This window comes from Puma concolor, chromosome B2 (assembly GCF_028749965.1).
Source record: "Puma concolor isolate L17-30 chromosome B2, mPumCon1.1.hap2, whole genome shotgun sequence".
Lineage (NCBI taxonomy): Eukaryota > Metazoa > Chordata > Mammalia > Carnivora > Felidae > Puma > Puma concolor.
The window spans coordinates 10,339,926-10,362,679 of NC_141671.1; positions in this window are offsets into that span (position 1 = coordinate 10,339,926).

Sequence of the window (22,754 nt, forward strand, 5' to 3'; positions counted from 1 at the left end):
GACTAACCTTGCAAGCTTCTAGCTCTTTTAATTTGCAAACCAAGGTTAAAGAGATTCTTACTGAAAGTCGTCTCCAGTAATGTTTAAAAGTAAAACACTCTAAGCTTTTTTTTTTAAGGTTACATAGTACTAAATCAAGTTTAACTAGAAGAAGATTAATATTAAGTAATGAACATGTACTGTCCATGAGCTACTGACTATTGTCTCCGTGCTGATTATTTAAGAATCATTCTTTGCGGTTAACTAAAGCGTGCCTCTGTGTGTGCGCGAGCAAATGCACAAATGAGTTGTGCATGAACCTCCTATTTTTTTATGCCATTCACTTTTGTGTGTGCCAGTAGGGACCTTTGAGGGATCCCATCCCTGGGATCTGAGAGAAACGTAAAAGAAGCTGATTTTTCCACCATTTTATTGTCGTTCTTGTGTCTGCGAATGCAGCCTCTATCGTAGCACAGGGCTTTAGGGCAAGGCTCACTGCAATACCGTTCCCTTGTATTAGAAGTCCATCTCAGAGTTAATCATTTCCTCCAAGGAGGCGATGCTGTCATAAAGATAATTAAATTGAAATTTAATATAGTGGGTCATCGCATGGTAGCTTTATATCAGTTGAGGGTTCTGAGAGGAACCGGAGCTGTGAGGGTGGAGCGTATGTTACGTAATTAACAATTATGTTTGTCAGGTTTATGAAACAGAAAATTAATACCACAGAGACGGTGAAACAGTGAACAAACCGCAAATTCTGAGTGAAGGGGGCTGGGCTATCCTTTACCCCTACAGAAGTGGGTATCTTTCTGTTTTGGAAGTAGAACGTTGGATCGTGTTGATTTACTCACATTTTTAACTCCTCTCACTCCCAGACTCAGTTTCTGTGTGTGTGCTTTTCGTTTGCTTGTTTGTTTGTTTGTTTGTTGGGTTTTTTTTTTTTTATTTTGTTTTTGTTTTTCTCCAAAGAGCGGTGATCCCTCAATCTTGGCTGTATATCACCTGGGGGAGTTTTTAAAACCCCTAATGCCCAGGCCCACCCCAGCCCAATCAAAGCAAAACCTCCGGGGGTGTGACCCAGGCACCTGTGTTTTGAAAAGTTCTCCAGGGGGTCCCAGTGTGTTTGAAGACCTCATTGGACAATGTTTAGGATGACTGATTTCCCTAGAGGAAGGTGTTGGGTTAAAAGAAAAAAAGGGAGGAGAAAGAACAGGTAAGAATGATTGCATAATACTTAAGTATTCACAGACCGTTTTCACCTTGACAAAAACCTGCAGAATTTGTCCATTAATAGGAGGCATTACTAAACCCAAATGGCCCTTGCTAATGTTTAGACACCTATGCTTCCAAGGAAATCATCTCTGAGAAATCTTAGCCCATCCCTATCAATCATTCACTCCCTGGCCTCCCAGAAACTATGAATGTGTTAAGATTTCTGAATGAGACCACAGAATCCCCCAAATTGCATGGGCAAATCCTGGCTCTGCCCTTGCCTATCAGGTCTCTGGTAAGCTCAATGGCATAATGAGAGGAAAGCATGGTCAGGGTGATTATCCCTTCCCTGGGGAACTGAAACATGGATGCTCGGCAAATCCCCCTTCTAACCATGCCTTAGGGTGTAGAGACAGGACCTGGGATCTCTGTTGAAAGTGAACGTTTCTAACATCAAATTAAGGAGTTCTTGCCCACAGAGGTAGGGTGAGAAGCTTATTTTATTCACATACACACACACACATATACGTATATGTAGGCACACACGTAGGTAACATCCCCCACACAAATAATTACATGATACCCCTGGATGAATAGTTTTTCTTCATTGTTCTCTTTCTGTTTAAGAGGTTTCCAGCTAGAGTGGATTAGGGGTGAGTTTACTATTCATTTATGTGCATCATTTCTCCATGGCAAAATACGCATTTTGAAGCTTCTCTTCGTGATTCTGAGAGGGCTTTAACTGGGAATCTCTGAATTTGACAGCAGTAAACCATCTAAATATGCTTCCCAAGAACTTATTACTAAGTAATTGAATTTTGCCGGTTTTCTGAGACTTGAGCATATCCTGTGTTTAAGAAGCTCGGAGGAAATTGTTGTGTGGGAGTCAGCCTGCATCCGGGGATCTGTATGCTGAAAACTTCTGTCTTTTCCTTCCCCTTTTCAATTTTGACACAAGCTATTCGAGTTAAAGGCTGACTAGATAAACGTTGTCTTGCTCTGCCATAATCACACTTGGAGAAAACAATGTCTTTCTCACCACAGTCAGACATGATTATAAATGTTTCTTTTTATACCTGGTCATATATGATGTACACAGAACATAATGGAAGAACTTTGGTAACAATTAATTGCACCCACTCAGATCAGTTTTTCCGACTGTGTATTTTTCTACAGAGATGATTCAGATTTTTCTGTTGTTAAGTCAAAGGAATGAGAACAGGGAATTATGTGTGTGACTAAGAACAAAAGACTTAAGCCTATTAAAATATTAGAGCCTTGACATTGAAATTGGGTTAATCACATCTATCAATACAACTCATTTTTAATCTGCTTTCTCTTTTATTAAATATTTCTGTTTATATTGCTGGACTATGGGGGTATCTAAGTAACCAAATAACTAGAGTGTAGCCTCACACTTTTGGCTCTTTTCAGCTCTTCTTGGTAGTTCCTGTGACGATTAACCAGACCTGACAAGTAGCTGTCTAAAGATTTCAGCTTCGTGAGACTGGATTTGATGTCCCCAGATTGTCCTGGGCTCATAGATCCTACCTAAAATCCCACACTGTCAAACTGATTTTAACTTTCTTACCATCAGAATATTGTTTGATGTTTATTTGTTTTTGAGAGAGAGCACATGAGTAGGGGAGGTGGGGGTGGGGCAGAAGATTTGCAACTGGCTCTGCACAGACAGCAGAGAGCTGGATGCGGGGCTTGAACTCATGAACTGCAAGATCACGACCTAAGCCTAAGTCAGACACTCAACCGACTGAGCCACCCAGACACCCCATCAGAATATCTTTTGAGCTTGTAAAGAATGGAGACTATTTTTAACAAGTACCTTGCATATATTAATGATGAAGAACACAAAAGAACAAATTTCTGATATTGCAATTACAAATGATCTAATTTTTACCTGATGCAAAACATACATTTTTTAATGTTTAATTCTAAATGTCACATGCTGACCAAGGTCAAAGTGAAACCTCTACGAACAATCTCTGGGGAAAGTAAAATTTAGGCAAGAGATGTAATTTACAGATGGTCCCTGACTTATGATGGTGCAACTTACGAGTTTTCAACTTTATAATGGCATGAAAGTGATACACGTTCACTAGGAACTGTACTTCGAATTTTGAATGTTGATCTTTTCTACGGTATATGCAGTATGATCCTCCCCGTTGATGTGGGACAGTGGCAGCCACAGCCCCAGCCACGTGATTAGGAATGTCAACCACGGATACACTTACAGTGGTTAGCACAACCCTTCTGTTTTTTACTTTCAGTACAAGGGTCCATAAAATACATAAGATATTCAACACTTTTTACCACATAAGCTTGGTGTTAGATGATTTTGCCCAACAGTAGCCTACTGTGAGTGTTCTGAGCACGTTAAGGTAAGTGAGGCTAAGCTGTGATGTTCAGTAAGTTAGGTGGATAAGTAAGTGTATCAACTTACTACATTTTCAACTTACGATGGGTTATCAGGATGTAACCCCATCATAAGTCAGGGAAACTCTGTATTTAAGACATACATTTTTTTGAGTTCTTCATAATTCAATGATAAGCTTGTGGTTTTTATAATATTAGCAAATCAAAACAAAATCCCTTTATATACAGAAAAGCATTTTCCAACCATTAGCAAGGTGTAAAGACGAACAAACAAACCTAATTTGTGGCTTTAGGTTGTGTTAGTGATGTTGATCAAACTGTTTTATTTGTTTGTTTGTTTTCACAATTGCCCCATGCTTAGAATAAGCTAGTGAAAAAGCCCAGGAATAAGCAATCGTAGCTTCCTTGGATGAAAGTGTAGTCAACTGGGATAATTTGTGATATAATGGCTGGAAAGGGGTTGACTCCCTTCTGCATGGAAAGACCTCTTAGTTCCAGGGCTGTATAGAAACCTCTTGCTTCACCTTTAAAGTTGGTTGCTTGGTAGATAGCAAATCTCTTTTATAGAAACTTTCAGTGGGCTTGGAGACCCTCATAATCCCAGTATATCTGAGGACGGAAAGCCATTTTCCAAGCTGGTGATTGGTTCTTTTGCTTGGGAGGTTGGAAAGTTGAGAGACACAAGCAGAACCTTGGTCAGGGCCTCTTGGGCCTTCTGGTATACTTCTATCCATTTGCTGGATATGCCTTCTGTTGACATATAAGCTACCCACAGAGTGAATACTCCAACAAATGTAGGCATGGTTTGCAAATTGGAGCCTCATTACTGAAATAATTGATATAGAAAAAGTTAACTTGGATTTGAAATCCAAACACAATAGCTCAAGAACGTTCAATATAATTGATAATTTAAGAAAAGAAAATCCTTTTAAAAAGTCAACTGCTGTAATTGAGAAGTTTTAAAGATGTTTTAAAAATACGTTATTTACTCATATAGATGTATCTCATAGATCACAAATACTAAGAATTTGAAGAAATCATCACTGCAAAGCTTTGGCTAGGAATTATGCATAGCTGTTTCAAGCTTAAAACCTGGCATGAAAAAAGATATTCACAGAATCAAGCTCAAATTTCTCTTTAAATATTTTCATATAATTGTACTGGAAACTTGATTTAAAATGGATCTCCTTCCTATTACTCTTACCACAATTTTATTTCTCTTACCACAACTCTACAATATGAGTAAAATAAGAGAATATCGGTAACCAATCCCTAAGTAGCATTCTCAAACTTCTTCCTGTTTACCACAGTGCATTTAAAAAATATTATCATTTTCTGGGGCGCCTGGGTGGCGCAGTCGGTTAAGCGTCCGACTTCAGCCAGGTCACGATCTCGCGGTCCGGGAGTTCGAGCCCCGCGTCAGGCTCTGGGCTGATGGCTCGGAGCCTGGAGCCTGTTTCCGATTCTGTGTCTCCCTCTGTCTCTGCTCCTTCCCCGTTCATGCTCTGTCTCTGTCTGTCCCATAAATAAATAAAAAAAGTTGAAAAAAAAAATTAAAAAAAAATATTATCATTTTCTGTGTGTTTCATGAAAAAAAAAAGGGTTAGGAAGAATTTATTTTTCAAACTGCAAATATCTGTTTCTGTGCTTAAGGGATGTATTGAAATTCTATTTACTATCTATCTATCTATCTATCTACCTATCTCTATCATCGATGTATCTATTGAGATGGGAGGAGTAAATTCATCCCTCTTCTGCAGATGGTCTTTCTTTCCTTTCTTTCTTTGCCTCCCTTACCCACTCACCATGAGTGCATGAATATGCATTTTCTCTTCAAAGGGTAGTGCAGAATATTCATTATGAGATGAGATATATTAATGTCATTCTGATGAAAGAATATCCCACAAGCCCATATGTGTGCGTACAAGCCCCCGGAGCTGAGGAAGTTCTTCAACTATAGACAGTAGGCAAATGTAAAACTAATAGCAATTTAAATACAGGCCCAGCATTTCATCTTTTTAGGTCAATTCCATGATGTCATAAAACCAACCAGAACAAAAAGAAAATGGGGACTATAAAAAATGATCAACCTCCTGTATCCAAAATCCAAAAAGTGAAAAATGTCCCAAAAAGAACGTATGTGTACATATACGTGGGTAGTCACTCAATTCCTTCCCTGTCTGTCTTCACTAATGTACATTCTCAAGTGTGTTTTTCTGAGGTCATCGATCACTCAGGCAATTAGCTCCTATTATTTTAGATCCGAGATACTTGAATAACTACGAGCTCTCAGGGAACTCAGATACGATTTTGAGGTTGTAAATGCCTCACAATTAACAAAGCCTTTTTATTTTTTTGAACTCTCCGCGTCACTGCCTTCATTTTCCAGAGAAGACAAAATGACAAAGTTTCGAAAACGCATTTTCTTATTTTCTACAATATGTATTTTTAAATCACACTGACAGTTTTATTCCACAGCACACCAGCAATTGCTCAACTTTCGGGAACATCTCTATCCCAACAAAATCACTCAGGGAAAAGAGGTTTAAGGAGACAGATTTCAGCTCCGTGCTTCAGAGGTGTGGCTGTAAATCATGGCATGGGAGGAGGAAAACAAATATAAAAATGATGAAATGTACCTTGATAGGAGTGTGTTTTTAATCACTATTTTTATAGGCAGGTGCAATTCTCAAAACTTTCTCTCGGTGGGGCCGTACTTTATGAAGCTTATCTGCCAGCGCCTTTGTAGAATCAATGGCTACTTTCTTCTGCTCATGACCATGTGTGTTTCACTCTGCGGGGTGGGGCCGGGGACAGAATTCCAAGTCTGGACTGTTTCAGGGGATCCCTAACCTCTCCAAGATCAGGTTTCTCCCAGTCTTTCTGCCTCGTGAAGGAACTGCGTGTAAGTAGATGTTAGCCTTGAAGCAATGGGACTGCTTCCTGAATTGCTTGGAGCCGGCTACAATTTACCAGCCTCTGAAGTGGCATTAAAGCAATGTTCATTTTTTAATGAGTATTAAATTTACTTTTAGCCAAACCCTCCAGCTGACAATGAAGTGTTCTTGGGGCTTGCTATTGGCTCTCTCTTTGCTAATTGCTCTGCTGACTGGGATTACTCTCTGTCTCTCTCTTCGGATGCTGAGGCTTAATGCTTGAGCCTTGTACTTAATTTCAAAAGTAGGAACGGCAGTAAAACTCTCCAGATTTCAAGTCTCAGAGTAGGGTCTCTCCTCAATTATGAAACAAAGCCACATCGCGCGGTGGGAAGAGCGGGGTTGTGGCAGAGGACCTAGGTCTGAGTCCTGACCGTACCACTTGTATCCGGGATTAGTCAACTACCACCCACCACCCGTCTGGTGCTAACTGCAGACTAAGAATGGGTTTTACCTTTTTTTTTTTTTAATGGCTGGGGAAAAGCAAAAGAACAATATTTCAGGACAAAAATGACACGAAATTCAAATTTCAGTGTCCATAAATAAAATCCCCTGGAATACAGCCCATACTCATTCATTGAGGCATGGTCTAAATGAATGCTACCACAGCAGAGCAGAGCTGAATTGTTGGAACAGCAACCATATGGCCCGCAAAGCCGAAAATATTCACTATCTGGCCCTTTACAGAAACGCTTTGCGGATCCCCAATTCATACAGTTGATTGATCATGGGCAAGTTAATTTACTCTCAGGGCCTCAGTGGCTCCATCCGGAGACCGGGATCAATAACAGCGGCGACATCACAGGGCTCCTGTGAAGAACAAAAGAGGTCGTTAATCTCTCAGTGTTTAGAAATCTCATTGTTGAAAAAAAAAAAAAAAAATCAAAACAGAATTACTAGTTACTGTTGCAAAAGTAAAAAACAGAATTATTGATTACCCGTTGGTTCACTCCGATCATTGTACTTGACCTTCTATCAGTTTGACTGAACTTACTTTTAAATAGATGATGTGTGGTCTACGTCATACATCTGTTTATGTGTGATTTAGAAATAGGCATCGAGAAGGATTTAAACAAATACTTACTGAATGTCTATCATAAACCAGGTGCTCTTCTCTGAAGACAGATTATATGAAAACGAAACTCCGTCATTCTCTCAAAATGCCTTCGGATAAGAGTTCTCAAGAGCGTTATCTATGTGTATAATTTTTTCCACTCAATCCTATTTATGACGCATCTATATATTCCTTTCAATTGTGCTTGGATCACTAAAAGGAGACAAAGTAAATCCACATTCTCCAAACGTATTTGGGCTGTATTGACAATTACCTAACAAAATAAAGGGAACAATAAAGTATTTATTCTACCTCTCAAATATAAATAATGTTTACCCTTATTACAAACTTTAATTAGTTAGAAGGTTGCTTAAATTTTCCGCCTCAAATTCTACCTCCCAAACAGGTTTTTGAATGAAAACCCAATAAAGATTTCTCTTCTGATGTGATGAAGGCATTTGCCATGTTGCTAATGAAGGAAGAAATAGAGGAAATCCATTTGGTTCTTTCCTGATTCTTGTCCAAAAGCAATTGCTTCCTGCTGTGGACTGCTCTTAGTGTTCAAACAGTGCTGGTCTAGGTCCAAACCTGCAGTCTATTTTGATCTAGGAGAGCTAACTTCTTTGATGTGTATCACTGGCTTCTAAAGTGCTGTGCCAGGTTTAATCAAAGGTACATAACTTCAGCAAAAATAAAGGACGAGAAATGATCACAGTGCCGCATGCAGGGTTTTTAAGCAGGCTTCCAGACTTTGCTGGGCTGCCCTCCCCCGCCCAGGGGACAAAATGCAGGAACCATAGAGGGTCACTCTCAGATGACATAATTTCAGAAAAACACAACAAAGGGAAGCAGGCCGATATTCTCAAGCCCTCTGATTTCACTGTGCGACCCACATTCCTCTTGGGGTGGTGGCCGAGCAGGATCCTCTCCGTGTGTGGGTGAACCGGGCATGGAATCGGAGCCCACACCAGGATCTCCAGGGCCTGGGCCGCGGGGTGGGGAAATTGCTAGAGGAGAAGTCAAGGCTTATGTGAGGGACCTACCCTTGCTGGGCCACGTGGTTGGCCACTTTCTGGCCCTTTAACTCACCTGTTTAAATATGAGGATGGCTACGGGTAGCCAGACGATCCATAACACAAGTAAGCAGTGAAAACACCTTCGCAGCTTTGTGCCGATGCTACCCCTATGGCACGGTGTTTTCCAAGCGTTTTAAATCTCTTGCCTTGAAAATTGTTTCACGTGTGTGCACACGTACATGCATATTACTGTCAATTCACCTAAAGCACATAATATAATATTATTATCATTACAATATATATTAGATTTTAACTTCTTGTAGAGTTGATGTCTGATGGTTTCTATGCAATCCTCAGTGTACTATTTGAGGCACTGCTAAAGGTCTCTACACGATATCTGGAGACCAAATACGGTGTATGTCATCCAGACAAATTAGCGTTATTTTCTGAAAAGTCCTTCTAGATATTAAACATCCAAAGCCACAGATGTTTTTATTTTTGAGACTAGCCTATGGTTGAGTAAACTCCTACTTAACCATCCCACCAATCTTATGTTGTTAATCACTCCTCTACGGTTCTCTTTTCTTGCTTTGCCCAAAAGAGACTGTCCCCCAATCCACCTGTCATCTCATCCCATTACATGTCAAATATTCCGATAAGTTATCAGAAATTACATGAAAATATTCTGATAATTATCAAAGGTTTATCTCAAGACTGGACCCCTCCCCTCAACTGTAGATTCAAATGTCCCTTTTAACTCGGCGTGTCTAAAACTGAACTTGGGGCCCCCTGACACATACCTGTCCTTCCCCGAGTCCTTGTCGTCTCAGGGAATGAGACAACATTGGACCAGACGCTTGGACCCAAGGTGGATTCCCTTTAACCTTCCACTTTCTCTCACATCCTCTTGTCTGGTCTTTCAAAATGCAAACACTTTACATCATCTTTACTTCTAATTCCCTAGTCCAAGCCACCATCATCTCTCACACAGATGATCACAACAGCCTCCTTCGGGTCCTCTGTACCCCGAGGTTCCAGAAGGGACTGTTTCAGACATAAGTAGGTCAGGGCAATTCTTTCCTCAACATCCTCCAGCGACTTCCATCTCGTGCAGAGAAAAATAAAGGGAATCTCACTGTCCTTGCCTTTTGGATCTCAACTTATACCCTCTTCATTCTGTCTGCTCTGGCCTCTTGCTATTGCTTGAATTCACTGGCTGACCTCTTACCTCAGGACCTTTGCACTCGCTCTTCTGCCAAATAGTCAAATATTTTCCCTTTCTCCTTCCTTCCTGTCTTTTTTCAAGCGTCCTGGTCCCCTGAACTCTCTTCTGACTTTGCTGTTTTACATTGCAACTCCCCCAACTCCCCGTGTGGCTTCTTCCTGCTTTCTTTCCCTCTCACTGTCAGACAAATGGCACATTTAAATTATTTACTTATTTTATGTTTAATGTGCCTGGAACGTAAAGCTTCGTCTCATTCACTGCTGGATTCCTAGCACAAACGATAGAGCCCGGAACATAACCGCTTCTCCAAAAGTGTGTCTGAACAAATGGATGAATGGGTGAATGTGGGACTGTGGGTGAAAAAGGCACACACCAGATGTGATTATTTCCATTGTGGAATTAATGATGATGTTTCGTCTTCCTTACATAGCTTTCCATAGTTTTTAAACAAAATAATTAAAATGTTACTTTTATCATCAGAAAAAAAGAGAATGTCTTATTAAATGTATTTTAGTGTTTAAACAAAGAAGGTATGAAAGAAACAAAGGGAAGAAGACAAAATCATGTGTGCATACAGAAGACTATATCATAAATATGTACAAATATAGGCACACAAATAAAACAAAAAGAAAACAAGCCAAAATGCCTACAGGGTCTTCAAGTGCCAAAACTATGAGTCATATTTTTTTTCTTATTCTCCTTTATTTCCTTTTATTAATGAGCATGCATTCTTTTACAATAAAACAAATCAACCTTTAAAATAGAGGTTAAATGACTTGCCATAAATTATACCCCCATATAAATGGAAGAAGGAGTTAGCACACAGTCTTACCTCTCAGTTGCTCGTGAACAGTCCTAATTAAGCTGCTGCTGATTTTGTTATTTAAATTTTTAAAATTCTTATTAAATCCTTCAGCTCTCTATCTTTCTATTCAGAGATCAAATTTGACTAAAAGAAGTCAAATTCATCTTTTTGCCTTGAGCTGATTTCTTAACTTTTGTGAGAATGTTTCACAAGTGTATATTCCTGGATAGCTAAATCAAAATCTTCAGGGGAATGTGGTGAGATCCCTTTGTGGTTTTCAATTCTGTAATTCTTTAAGGTGTAGCAAGCATTTGGTGACTCATCTTTAGAAACGGTTTTGATTAGTATTACATTCCCAAAATATTCTACATTTTATTTTTTAACTTTTTTTTAAAGGTTATCTATTTATTTTGGGAGAGGGAGCGCATGAGCAGGGGAGGGGCAGAGAGAGAAAGAGAGAGAATTCCAAGCAGGCTCTACACTGTCAATGCAGAACATGATGTGGGGGTTGAACCCACACACTGTGAGATCATGACCTGAGCTGAAATCCAGAGTCGGATGCTCAACGAACTGAGCCACCTGGGTGCCCCAATGTTCTATGACATTAAAAAAATACACTTAAATAACAGTCCTCTAAAATATTCTTCTGTTGCCATCAGGATATTTGCTAAAAGGAAAGGCTGTTCTTTCACGCTTGGCCTGGATAGCAATTAATCAGTACAACAATGTTGAAAGCCTTTTCTTGGTTGGCCTTTTGCTTGGTTTTTTCGCATTTGTTGCTGGGTATTGCATTTTGGAAAATAAGCTTGGATGTTTATCTTGCAGAACCCATTCTACTGTTACAAAGGATTATATTTCCTTCCCTATGTAAAATCAAACAAACAACATCCCTTCCAGATCTGGGGGAAATGGCTCACCTTCTCTTTCTCCTTCCTAGGCATGGAATTTGTCTTCTAAGCCCAACTCAGGGACATCCCAGGAGATACTCAAATGGATTTTGCTCAGAGTTGGTCCTGATCACATGTCATGAACGAGAAAGCGGTAGTGTGAGGGGAGCGGATTTACTCAGCACCTCTCTGACATCGTGGTGGCCCCCTTTGTCAGAGCAGGGAAGCCACACTTCGGGGCCTCAGCCACTCTGTGGTCATCTGGAAGGTCCTCAATTTCCATTGCTTTCAAAGTGTCAGTGATACCAAAGCCTATTATAAGATACCATTTCATATTAAACCATTTGTATAATACCTTCCATGGTCATAATAAAGGGCTCAAGTTTCCTTAAACAGCAGATAAGAAGGAGCTAATAAATATGATAGTAATAATAGATGTTCAACTCTTTCTTCATAAAACAATTAAAATTTAAATAAAAATCAATATTAAGTACTTTTTACTTTTATTAAAGCAAACTTAACAGAAACTTAATGGTTGCTGTGGGCTCCCCGTATGCTCCTTAGGAAAAAGGAACGTTCTTACAGTGAAGTATATCTTTGTTACATCCTCATCAGCATTATAAAGTTCTAATAAATCCCATTCCCTTTCTGCTTATAGTATAACGTTTGGGTTTGGTTTCTTCCTTAGGACAGAAGAGGTCAGTGTAAATTACATAAGGGACAGGGGAGAGGAGAGGACATTGGTTGTAAGAAATTGTCTTCTAGCTTCTCTCTTTAAAATGGTCTCAGGGTGCCTGGGTGGCTCCGTCGGCTGAGCGTCCAACTTTAGCTCAGGTCACGATCTCACAGTTCGTGGGTTCGAGCCCCGCGTGGGGCTCTGTGCTGACAGCTCAGAGCCTGGAGCCTGCTTTGGATTCTGTGCCTCCCTCGTGCTCTGCCCCTCCCCCGCTCATGCTGTCTGTCTCTCTCCTTCTCTCTCAAAAATAAATAAGCATTTAAAACATTTTTAATGTCTCAAACTGTTTATTTTTGTTCTCTCTCTCTATTTAATAAATATATGTTCTAAAAATGTGACCTATGCATGGCATACAGCTGGCCACAGTGGAAGGGTGGCCGGAAGAAAGGCTATAAATAAGCTGGCTATAATAAGAGAAGAATAAAAAAAAAAAGCCTGGACCACAGCTCTTCCTACTGTACCCCTCAGAACAGAAAAGACAAACTGCTCACAGCATGGCACCCAGCCAATCTCTAACTAGAATCAATTGCTTTGCCAACAAGGAACACAAAAGATGTTCATTGTTTGCAAACGGAGTTTCCTGCTAAGGCACCTTTTCTCCAGGCTAGCAAAACGGGACAGCTAGACCATTCCTTCTGCTGCCTCTTTCGATTTCTCTTCTCCCTACCATGGGAAACCCTTCTGAAGAAGGCCGAATCTAAATCTAATCCCAGAGGATCAGGAGACTTTTCAGTGCACAGCGTGATCTCTTCATTACAGCCGTGTGACCACAGCGTGCAATGGTTCTGAAAGACAGTGGCCAATATTATCATTATCTACATGAAACAATTCACTGGGTAGCCTTTGTTCTTGAAGTTTTTTGTTTGTATACAGTCTTTTTCTCTCCATGTGATGTGGCCAGGTTGGGGGAGGGGGTAGCTGGAACAGCCAGTTCTGGGAGGGGAGGATCGGGAGGGGGAAAAGAGAAGGAAAAAGCTCTCCTTCACTCCCAACTTCTCTCCTGTTCTTCATTCTCTCCTTCACTAGCCACCAGGGGATTAAAATGAAAGTGAACTCAGAGCAATGGACTGTGATGTAGTCCTGTCTGTCTGTCTCTTTCCCTACCTCACCCTTCCAAAAGTTCTCTCTCCACCTTGCTCACTATCCCTCCTTGCCCTTTATGGTTCCCTCTCTAGCCCTCCATCAGTGGTCTCACCCCTCCAGCAGGCCGGGTCTCAGGACCGCAAGCAGCCTGCCTTCTGGTTTTGCAGCACTGTTAGCTCCCACCAAATGGCAGATTGGTATTTGTGCATCAGCCCGGGAAGCTCCCAAACATTTAGGACGTTGTTTCTGGGGTAAAGATCTATTCTGGGCACCATACCGTCCACCCAGACTTTTAGGACACAGCCAGGTTACGATTGGTGATGTGCATCTCCATATTTAAAGGATCCACATACAGGGCGCCTGGGGGGCTCAGTCGGTTAAGCATCCGACTTTGGCTCAGGTCATGATCTTGCAGTTCATGAGTTCCAGCCCCCCGCCCCCCCCCTCAGTCTCTGTGCTGACAGCTCGGAGCCTGGAGCCTGCTTCGGATTCTGTGTCTCCCTCTCTCTCTGCCCCTCCCCTGCTTGCACTCTGTTTCTCTCTCTCTCTCAAAAAAAAATAAGTAAACATTAAAAAATTTTTTTAAATAGTTAAAAAAAAATAATAAAGGACCCATATACAAAAACTAGATTTTTGGTGTGGAAATTGCAAAGATGCATGTAAATCATTGGGAAAATGATGTGAAAAGTCCAAAGATTGATTTTAAACCAATGATCATTTTATTATTTGTGACTAAAATTGAGATGTGTTAAGTGGGTTATATTTCCCCATAAAGGGTTTTCGTTTAGATGTCAGACAGGAGTTTAGGACACTAACATAGTCATTGGGTAGGTTTGAAATGATTTTTCCTATTAGTATTTTGCATATTTTGATATGAGCCATAATTATTATCTGTAGAAACCTGGAATGGATTTATAAGTTTCCAGAATGAATTCTGAAACAATAAAAGTTCTTTTATACGGAGGAAAGGGATTGTAGGAGAGTAAATACTGATTACATTGGCAAGGAGAAGGACATTCATATTATGCTAACATTAAATCTATTTATACAGGACATCAGTCACTAGAATGCATCTTTGGAAAGACACTGTAATTTGGCATGTGAGAATTTACTAACCTCAAATTAATCCAAAGTATAACTAGTCCCAAAGTTTAAATAATTAATATGCTTTTCAAAGCATTATACAGTGATGTTTACCGTAAAACTTGCAAGCACTTTAAGGTCTTTATTATATCGGGGCACCTGAGTAGCTCAGTCAGTTAAGCGTCTGACTTCGGCTCAGGGCATGATCTCGCAGTTCATGGGTTCGAGCCCTGGGTCGGGCTCTGTGCTGACGGCTCAGAGCCTGGAGCCAGCTTGGATTCTGTGTCTCCCCTTCTCTCCACCCCTCCCCTGCTTGCGCCGCTGTCTCTTTGTCTCTCTCAAAAATAAACGTTAGAACAGTTTTTTAATAAAAAAATCTTTATTATATTACATTTAACAGTGTTTAGTATTGAATGTATTTAATTAAACCGGAATTCTCTGAGGTTGCAAGATGTCAACAGATGGTCACGAAATTTCTGCCCATGAATAGAAAAACTAAGAAAATGTGCCTAGGTGCCATTTTTGTTTCTTTCTCTGTTTGCTAATGGGCCCACAGAAGTCCTTGTTATGCATTTCTTCAACTTCACTGTCCCACAGGCAACTCAAACTCGCTGTCACTGGAATAGAGCAACACCTCCCAATCTTCACACCTGTTGTGGATGAGGGAGACCAACGTTCTCCCGTCTCTGCACTTGACCCAGGCACCAGGAAGCGGCTCTTCATACGCTTGCTTACTCTCACCTCCGATCACGTTTGTCTCCTCCTCCTAATTCCCTCACACTCTCTTCCTCATTTTTATCCTTTACTCTACTCAGCTTCTCTGCTCTTTCTCCTGAGCCGTGAGCCTCTCCACCTGTCGCAAGCACAGCTGTTAGAGTGACTTTTCTACGGGAATCTCATCACTCTACTCCCTGCTTAAAATTCTTCATCACTGAGTCCTCTTTACCTTTGGCTAAAAGCCAAACTACTTAACGCGACTTATAAGTCTCTTCAGCGACTCCGCAAAACCCCCCGATTCAGCAGCTCTGAATCTATAGTTGTGTGCCTGGTAGGATGGCCACTAGTCCTAGATGGCTGCTCGAATTTTTTTTTTTAATGAGTTTAAACGGAATAAAATTTAAAATTCCATCCCCCACACTTGCCACACTTCAAGGGATTAATCGTCATGTGTGGCTGGTGGCCCCGCATTGGTGAGAGGGGGAGCGGGTACCTTAGCATCGATGAGGACGGTCCCTTTGGGTGGCACTGGCTGGAGGTCCATCACACGGCCAGCCTTTGCTCAATCTGCTTGCGAGTTTCCCAACCACACACACTCCCCTCTCTTCCACGTTGTTGCCCAGCCTCTCCCCTCCATCCAGTGTCCCAGTGACCCTTCTCTCAGCCACATCCTACTCACCTTGTCCCAAACCCATCCCAACCTGGGGCGGGTGTTCTTTCTGTGGATTTTGTAGCCCTGTGGACCTCTCTTGCAGAACACTCACTGTGGTTGTGTTTTCTTGCCTGTTCCCACTAGAGTGTGAACTCCCTGCTATCAATATCAGTCTTTGGGGTGCCTGAGTGGCTCAGTCAGTTAAGCGGACTTCTGCTCAGGTCATGATCTCACGGTTCAAGAGTTCGAGTTTTGCATCGGGCTTTCTTTTCAATGAGGAGTCCGCTTCAGATCCTCTGCCCCCTCTCTCTGCCCCTCCCCTGCTCATGTGCTCTCTCTCTCTCTCTTTCTCCCCAAAATAAATAAACATTTCTTCAAAAAAAAAAAAAAAGAAGAAAAGAAAAACTGAATGCGGTTTCTCTTTAAAACAAAACGAAACACCCAAATCTGTCTTTTTAACCTCCAGTTCTCTGCCTGACTCCTAGAAGGCACTTGAAACCATATCTAAGGATAAATCAAACATTAAGTATCAACTCAAAGCGTTTCCTTTGGGGTCATGCTCCTAGTAAACATTTACAGTTAGAGGCAGCTGCATTACAAATGGCAACTTTATCTTTCCTTGTTCTTGCGACCAATTTATCCTGAAGTACTTATTTATCTTCCTCTGTGTCTTTAAGGCCAATTTAAAGTTAAAAGATTACATTTTTGAGAAGTAAATGACATAAAGTTCTAAGTTGTAGTAATGCATACTTAATGTTTTAATAGACCTCTCTATGTTGGACAAATCAGGTATAAGACATATAACACAGTCATTTCAACAATTCTAATTCTATAAATCTCCACATGCTGTGTTGTCAATGTCCTCTACTTAAAATAGGAGAACTTTAAATTAGAAACATTTTATCACTCTGAGCAGTTGAGTTGCTAATATTTCTAAGCCCAGTATGTAGACCGCGGAATCACTGTCATTTATTAAATAAGTCGACTCTGTAAGGAGGCAACAATGAAAATCAGTTTGATCTCTTTTTCTACCTTCAGCATATTTTTAAATTTATGATTCACAATTAGTGACAACACAAAGCATCGCTTCAGTGGTTAGATTTTTATCTTTCAACTTACTGGAAGAACTAACTTGTGAGTCACCTCACCTGTTACTCAAGAAATTGGCTGCTCTCAGTTGTCACTTACTCATGACAGTTTTATGCAGTATTCAGAGCTTTAGAGCTAGAGAAAAATTCAGGCTGATCCTGCCTGTGTCTACTTAACTCCTACTCTCTCGTGTTTTCTCCTCCACAGAGTTGTCTTTCCCTGCAACAGGCCAGTGCTAACATAACCGGAGAATGAAACTTTGAAGATCCTTGCAATTTCATTTTTTGTGTATTGAGGAGACGGGAGATACGTGTGTGATTGCGGAGGTCACGGCACAGCACGTGGGTATGGACATAATCGGGGGAATGGGGGACAAAGAACTCAGCTCCAAATTGAAGATCTTTGTTTGAAGTAACACTGGAAGGCAAACCAGGAGAGCATATTGGAGTGTATTCTTCTGATTAGAAAGACCTAGCCCAATATTGAGAAAATCACAGGCTGCCCTACTCCTACGTAGAAGATATCTAGTGTTTTCCTGAATGATACCATCTATAGAAACCTTAATATTCACATGACAACTTGCAAAGAGATAGATTTCTAATTCTGTTTTTTGTTTGTTTGTTTGTTCTTTCTACTGCAAAGAAGACACAAGAGCGAAAGACCACAAGAGCCTCACGATTACTGTGTGGCTCAGTCATACCAGGGTTAACTCATCAGCTCTGAAGTCTTGGTGGCTCAGCCAATGCTTTTCCCTCTCCTGCTGTATTCCAATATAGTTGTGTGTGTGGAGAGAGGTGGTATGAGAATTTTTACCCCTGGAAATAACCAACACGGCCGCTACCATATGGAAAAAACACAGACGAGGAACTCACACCTCTTCTGTGCTTTGACCTAAAAGTGACCCATGCCAGTTCTGCTCACAACCCACTGTCCACAGCCAGTCACATGCCCTGCTGTATTCAAAGAGGGCTGGGACATGAACATTTGACAAACACTACAATTCTGTCCTAATCAACCAGAGAAAGAGTCCAACCCAAGACTCTTCAATTCCCACTCATGTCAGTTAAAATAATTTGGAAATAAATATTAAACGGAGACAACTCTATTTTTAAATTAAATGCAAGATGAATTAACTTTTGGTCACCCAGTCTCCCTCCTTTTAAGTACTGGTTTACTCTGACTAGCTTTTGATTCTATATATCAGTTCAGGTGAGTGTCAGTTTGAGTGGAAAGTATTACTATTCTCTATACAAGAAAATTCAACTATTGGAGCCATAGTTCACCCAAGAGTCACAATGGAAAATGGTATCAATTTGAATGAATATGAATGAATTCTTCCATAGATCAGTTGTCAAAGTAAATTGGAGTTTGGTTCTGTAATAGGGCAGTTGTCTTTCAAATGGATGCATGCATATTTAATATACAGATTGATATTTACTCATTCATTAGATCTGCACATCAGTGTCTCTCATCATATATGATTTGAGAAGAAATCCTAGAAAAAGAGTGGGACCTCCATATCAGGGAGAGGTTGAGGATGATGACATTGTTTATTTATTTGCATCCTTTTATGTCTTCTAAATGAGAACACGTTCAAGTTTATATGGATTTGAACAAATTTGTTTTTTCTTAGACTTTCTATTTTCTGCTCACATCATCCATGTTTTCTTGCATGTTGTCTACCTTTTCCATTAGAGCCTCTAACATAGTGTACTATTTTTAAATTCTCTGACAGTTCCAAACACTAGGTTATAGCTTAGTCTGGTTCTGATGATTATTTTGTCTCTTGAGCCTGTGTTGTATTTTTTTTTTCATTGCCTTTTAGTATGCCTGGAATTGTTTTTTAAAAAGTAGAAATAGAGGCATCTGGGTGGCTCAGTTGGTTAAGCATCTGACTCGGGCTCAGGTCGCAATCTCACGGTTCATGGGTTCGAGCCCCGCATCGGGCTCTGTGCTGACAGCTCAGAGCCTGGAGCCTGCTTCGCATTCCGTGTCTCTGTCTCCCTCATGAGCCCCGCTCATGCTCTGTGTCCCTCTCTTTCTCTCAAAAAGTTAATAAACACTTAAAAAATAAAACAAATAAAAAAAAGGTAGACATATATTGAATGGAGAGAACTGGGGTCATTAGTGTAAAGATTTACGGTAATGGCTAGAGTCATGCTATGTTTACTGTCTGCTATAGATGTAGACAGTAACAGCCTTAAATTCCCACTACTGCCTACGTACTCTTCCTCGCTGCTTTTTCAGCTCTAAACTGCCGTTACCATACTTGAGTCCTGTGGGTATAGGGATAAGGTAGGAAAGGGAAAGTGTCTTACCATCCTATGATTAAACTTCAGGCTTGTAGCGGCCCGAGTCCCTGGGCTTTGACCTGTGCAAGTAATTTCTAGCTTTCGTTCTCCCCTTACATGAGGCGAGAAGACTGGAGAAGGCTATACTGGAAGAAATGCCCTTTCTCCGGATGGGATAAGACCCTTCTAAAGTGTTATCCTCCCTTGGAGAGTAGGCCTTTGTGACAGAGAACACTCTGGGTGCATTCCATGAGTGGATCTTTCCCGGCTCTCCATCTTGAGGAATGGTTGGACTTCCCAGATGTAGAAAGTGAGGGGCCCCCCTGAGACTGCAGCCACCAGAAGTGGCTCACCCTCCAGGTCATCTATGTTTAGCCTCCACTTAAGTGTTTCTCCTAGTGGCTCCTGTGGCCTCTGCTCTGGACACCAGACCTCAGCTGTGAGATTTCAGGGTCATGGTTTGCCTCATGACATCAGTTGTCTCCCAGATACAAGAAAAGTCATTGATTTTTTTTAGTTCGTTAAATTTTATCTTGTTGAAAGGATGACAGTGTTGCCTTGCAAGTGACAGAACTGGAAGACGGAGCCCGTTGTCTCATAATACGAGATAGCAGTATTTTAATATCTTCTGCTTAGTTTGTAAGAATGATTAGCTCAGGTCAGATGAGAGGAAAATTTTTGAACAGAATTTTAGTAGAAATTTTGCAGGGCACCTGAGTGGCTCAGTCAGTTAAGTGTCTGACTTTGGCTTGGGTCATGGGTCATGATCCCCCAGTTCATGGGTTTGAGTCCCGCGTCGGGACCTGTGCTGACAGCTCAGAGCCTGGAGCCTGCTTCGGATTCTGTGTCTCCCTCTCTCTCTCTCTCTCTCTGCCTCTCTCTCTCTCTGTCTCAAAAATAAATAAACATTGAAAAATTAAAAAAATAGAAAACTTTGCATAATTAGAGGTTGGACTTGAAAATGATCTCCACAATTTAATCAGTACGACCAACAACACACTTCTATTTTATTTACATATTAATGTTGAGTGACTTTACATTTTTATCTGGCCATAATACCAAGTGCCCAAATAAAATTAGCTTAAAACCAGAAATTCAGATGGCTAAAATACAAGAATAAATCAGAATTTTGAAAAAACAATAAACCATATTGAGCTATAGTTTTCTCAAAGTATAATTAATACTGTTTTTTTGTGTTAGCACAAATTTTTATTTCATTGGTAAGAATATGTAACCTAAACAATTCTTGGTTATTTTATCTTTATCTCGTCTTTAAAATTCCCATTTTGAAAGGAGGTTTTCTTTTTTTTTTTTTTTTTTAACATTTATTCATTTTTTGAGAGATAGAGCGTGAGCAGGGGAGGGGCAGAGAGAGAGGGAGACAGAATTCGAAGCAGGCTCCAGACTCCGAGCTGTCAGCACAGAGCCTGACACGGGGCTCAAACTCACAAACTGTGAGATCATGACCTGAGCTGAAGTTGGACGCTTAACCGACTGAGCCACTCAGGCGCCCTGGGAGTGAGTTTTCTAATATATTCCACATATTAACAGTGTCATGTATGTACAACTTATAAATAAGCATATGCATATGAAAATGAATATTTAGATTCTTGCCAATGGAATCCAAGGTTATAAGAGTTTGCCAATTGCTTCTTTGAGTAACCTTGGCCAAGTCATGTAACTTCATTGAGACTTTGTTTCTGATGTGCAAAATGGAAACAACGATTTCTGCTTGTATGGTTGTTGGAAGGGTCAAGTAAAGAGAATGTATATGAAAAAGGCTTTCTAACCTGTGAAATGCTAAGCAAGTGTAGCTATCTAACTTAACTGTTTCTGGGTTTCCGTTCTGTCAGTCCACATTGCTGTAAAATGAATGAAGGGTTTTATATTCAGCTAAATAATTCACAACCTGGGAGTGGATTAAAAACAACAACAAATGTATCTTTAAAGTAGCACTGTGGAACTACTCTGAGTATATGAAAAATACACACTTCCACTCCGGAGTATAGCTGTGCCACACAGTATCTGACTCCTGTACTCTTTTAGCATAAAAAATAAAATAATAAAATAAAATAAAATAAAATAAAATAAAATAAAATAAAAAGCAGAATTTCAGCAAGGTGGAAGACCACAAACTTAGACCCCTGATGGGTTGGTCAGGGCCAAAGAAACATGACTGCTAACTCACCTGTTGTCAGATAACTCTCTCCTACTTCTGCATCAAACCAGTGGCCAGCTTGGGAAACTCACTCAACTGTCCTTAACTGGAATTTCCTTCTCTACGAAAGGAGTCTCTTGCCCGGACCTTCAGGTTCTCATAAGAAGAGAAGAGTACAGCTGGAAAACAGTGAAGCCCACTGGCATGGGCTCCTCGTTGGGATTTTCCGTGGCCTTCCACTGAAGACATACACTTTGTGCAATATTTCTATCAAAAAACAATTTTTGTTTGTGTGACTAGAGCTGGCCCTACAAGAGCCAAAAATCTCTTGTCTCCACGGATGCCTTGATGTAACGTCTTGGAGCAAAGTGGAAATCTCAGAGCACCCCTGTTCCTGTTCTTGTGGGTCCCTGTTCTCTTGGGTCACTGCGAGCCAGGGTGTTCGGGACCATGCAAAGCTCAAAATGCAGTAAATCTTACTTTTAGCAGACAGAAACAAGGTGGTTGAGATCGGAAGGGAATTAATTACGTTTATTTATTAACATTTTTATTAGCTGTATACCATACTAACACCGATAAAATCAATGCGATCTTCTAACCAGACAACTGGTTAATGCATGGACAAGAAACCACATAAGACTTTTAAGAAAGATTAAGAAAAGAATACCCTTGGCGTGTACTGGCAAGAAAGCGATGCTTAAAACAAAAATGATGGACTTTGGGGAAACAGGAGAAATGGAGGCTGAACTGTGAAAATTTCACTCATCTGTCCCTCACACAAATGTTCTTATCTCTCTGGAGATGAAATTTATTTCAGGACCGTAGCTACCAAATATAAAATTAAAAAAAATGAACTCTCAGAAAACTACTCAAGGCTTCATAATTTTAAAAAGAAATCATATGATCAAGCACATCACTAATTAACATGGATACCTTTCTCAAAAGCAAAACTTGTTCATTTTTTCTCAGAGGTTCAAGCAAAAGAAAGACAAGGAGAGAACGGGAGAAACCGAGAGGGAAAGTGTCTAAGGAGACCATGAAGTGTCCCTGGAGTCATCATCCTCCAGCCCAGCGAGGCAAGCCTTTTTCTGAGTATCACCATAGCACCACCTTGGGAAGTCAAGGCATCTCCTGATATATCATTATTTTCCTAACAATCCCCCCAGGGCTTATTGTTTGGGAGGACAGCGACAATCAGATATGCACAGAGGGAAGTTGGGATTAGCATGATCAGAACAATTGTGTGCCCAAGTGTTTACCTGTCAATCCATTCCAAACATCCTTATCCACGAACAACGTGTTAAGAAATACATCAACAGCAGGGGCGCCTGGGTGGCTCAGTGGGTGAAGCATCCGACTTCGGCCCAGGTCATGATCTCACAGTTTGTGGGTTCAAACCCCGCATCGAGCTCTGTGCTGACAGCTCGGAGCCTGGAG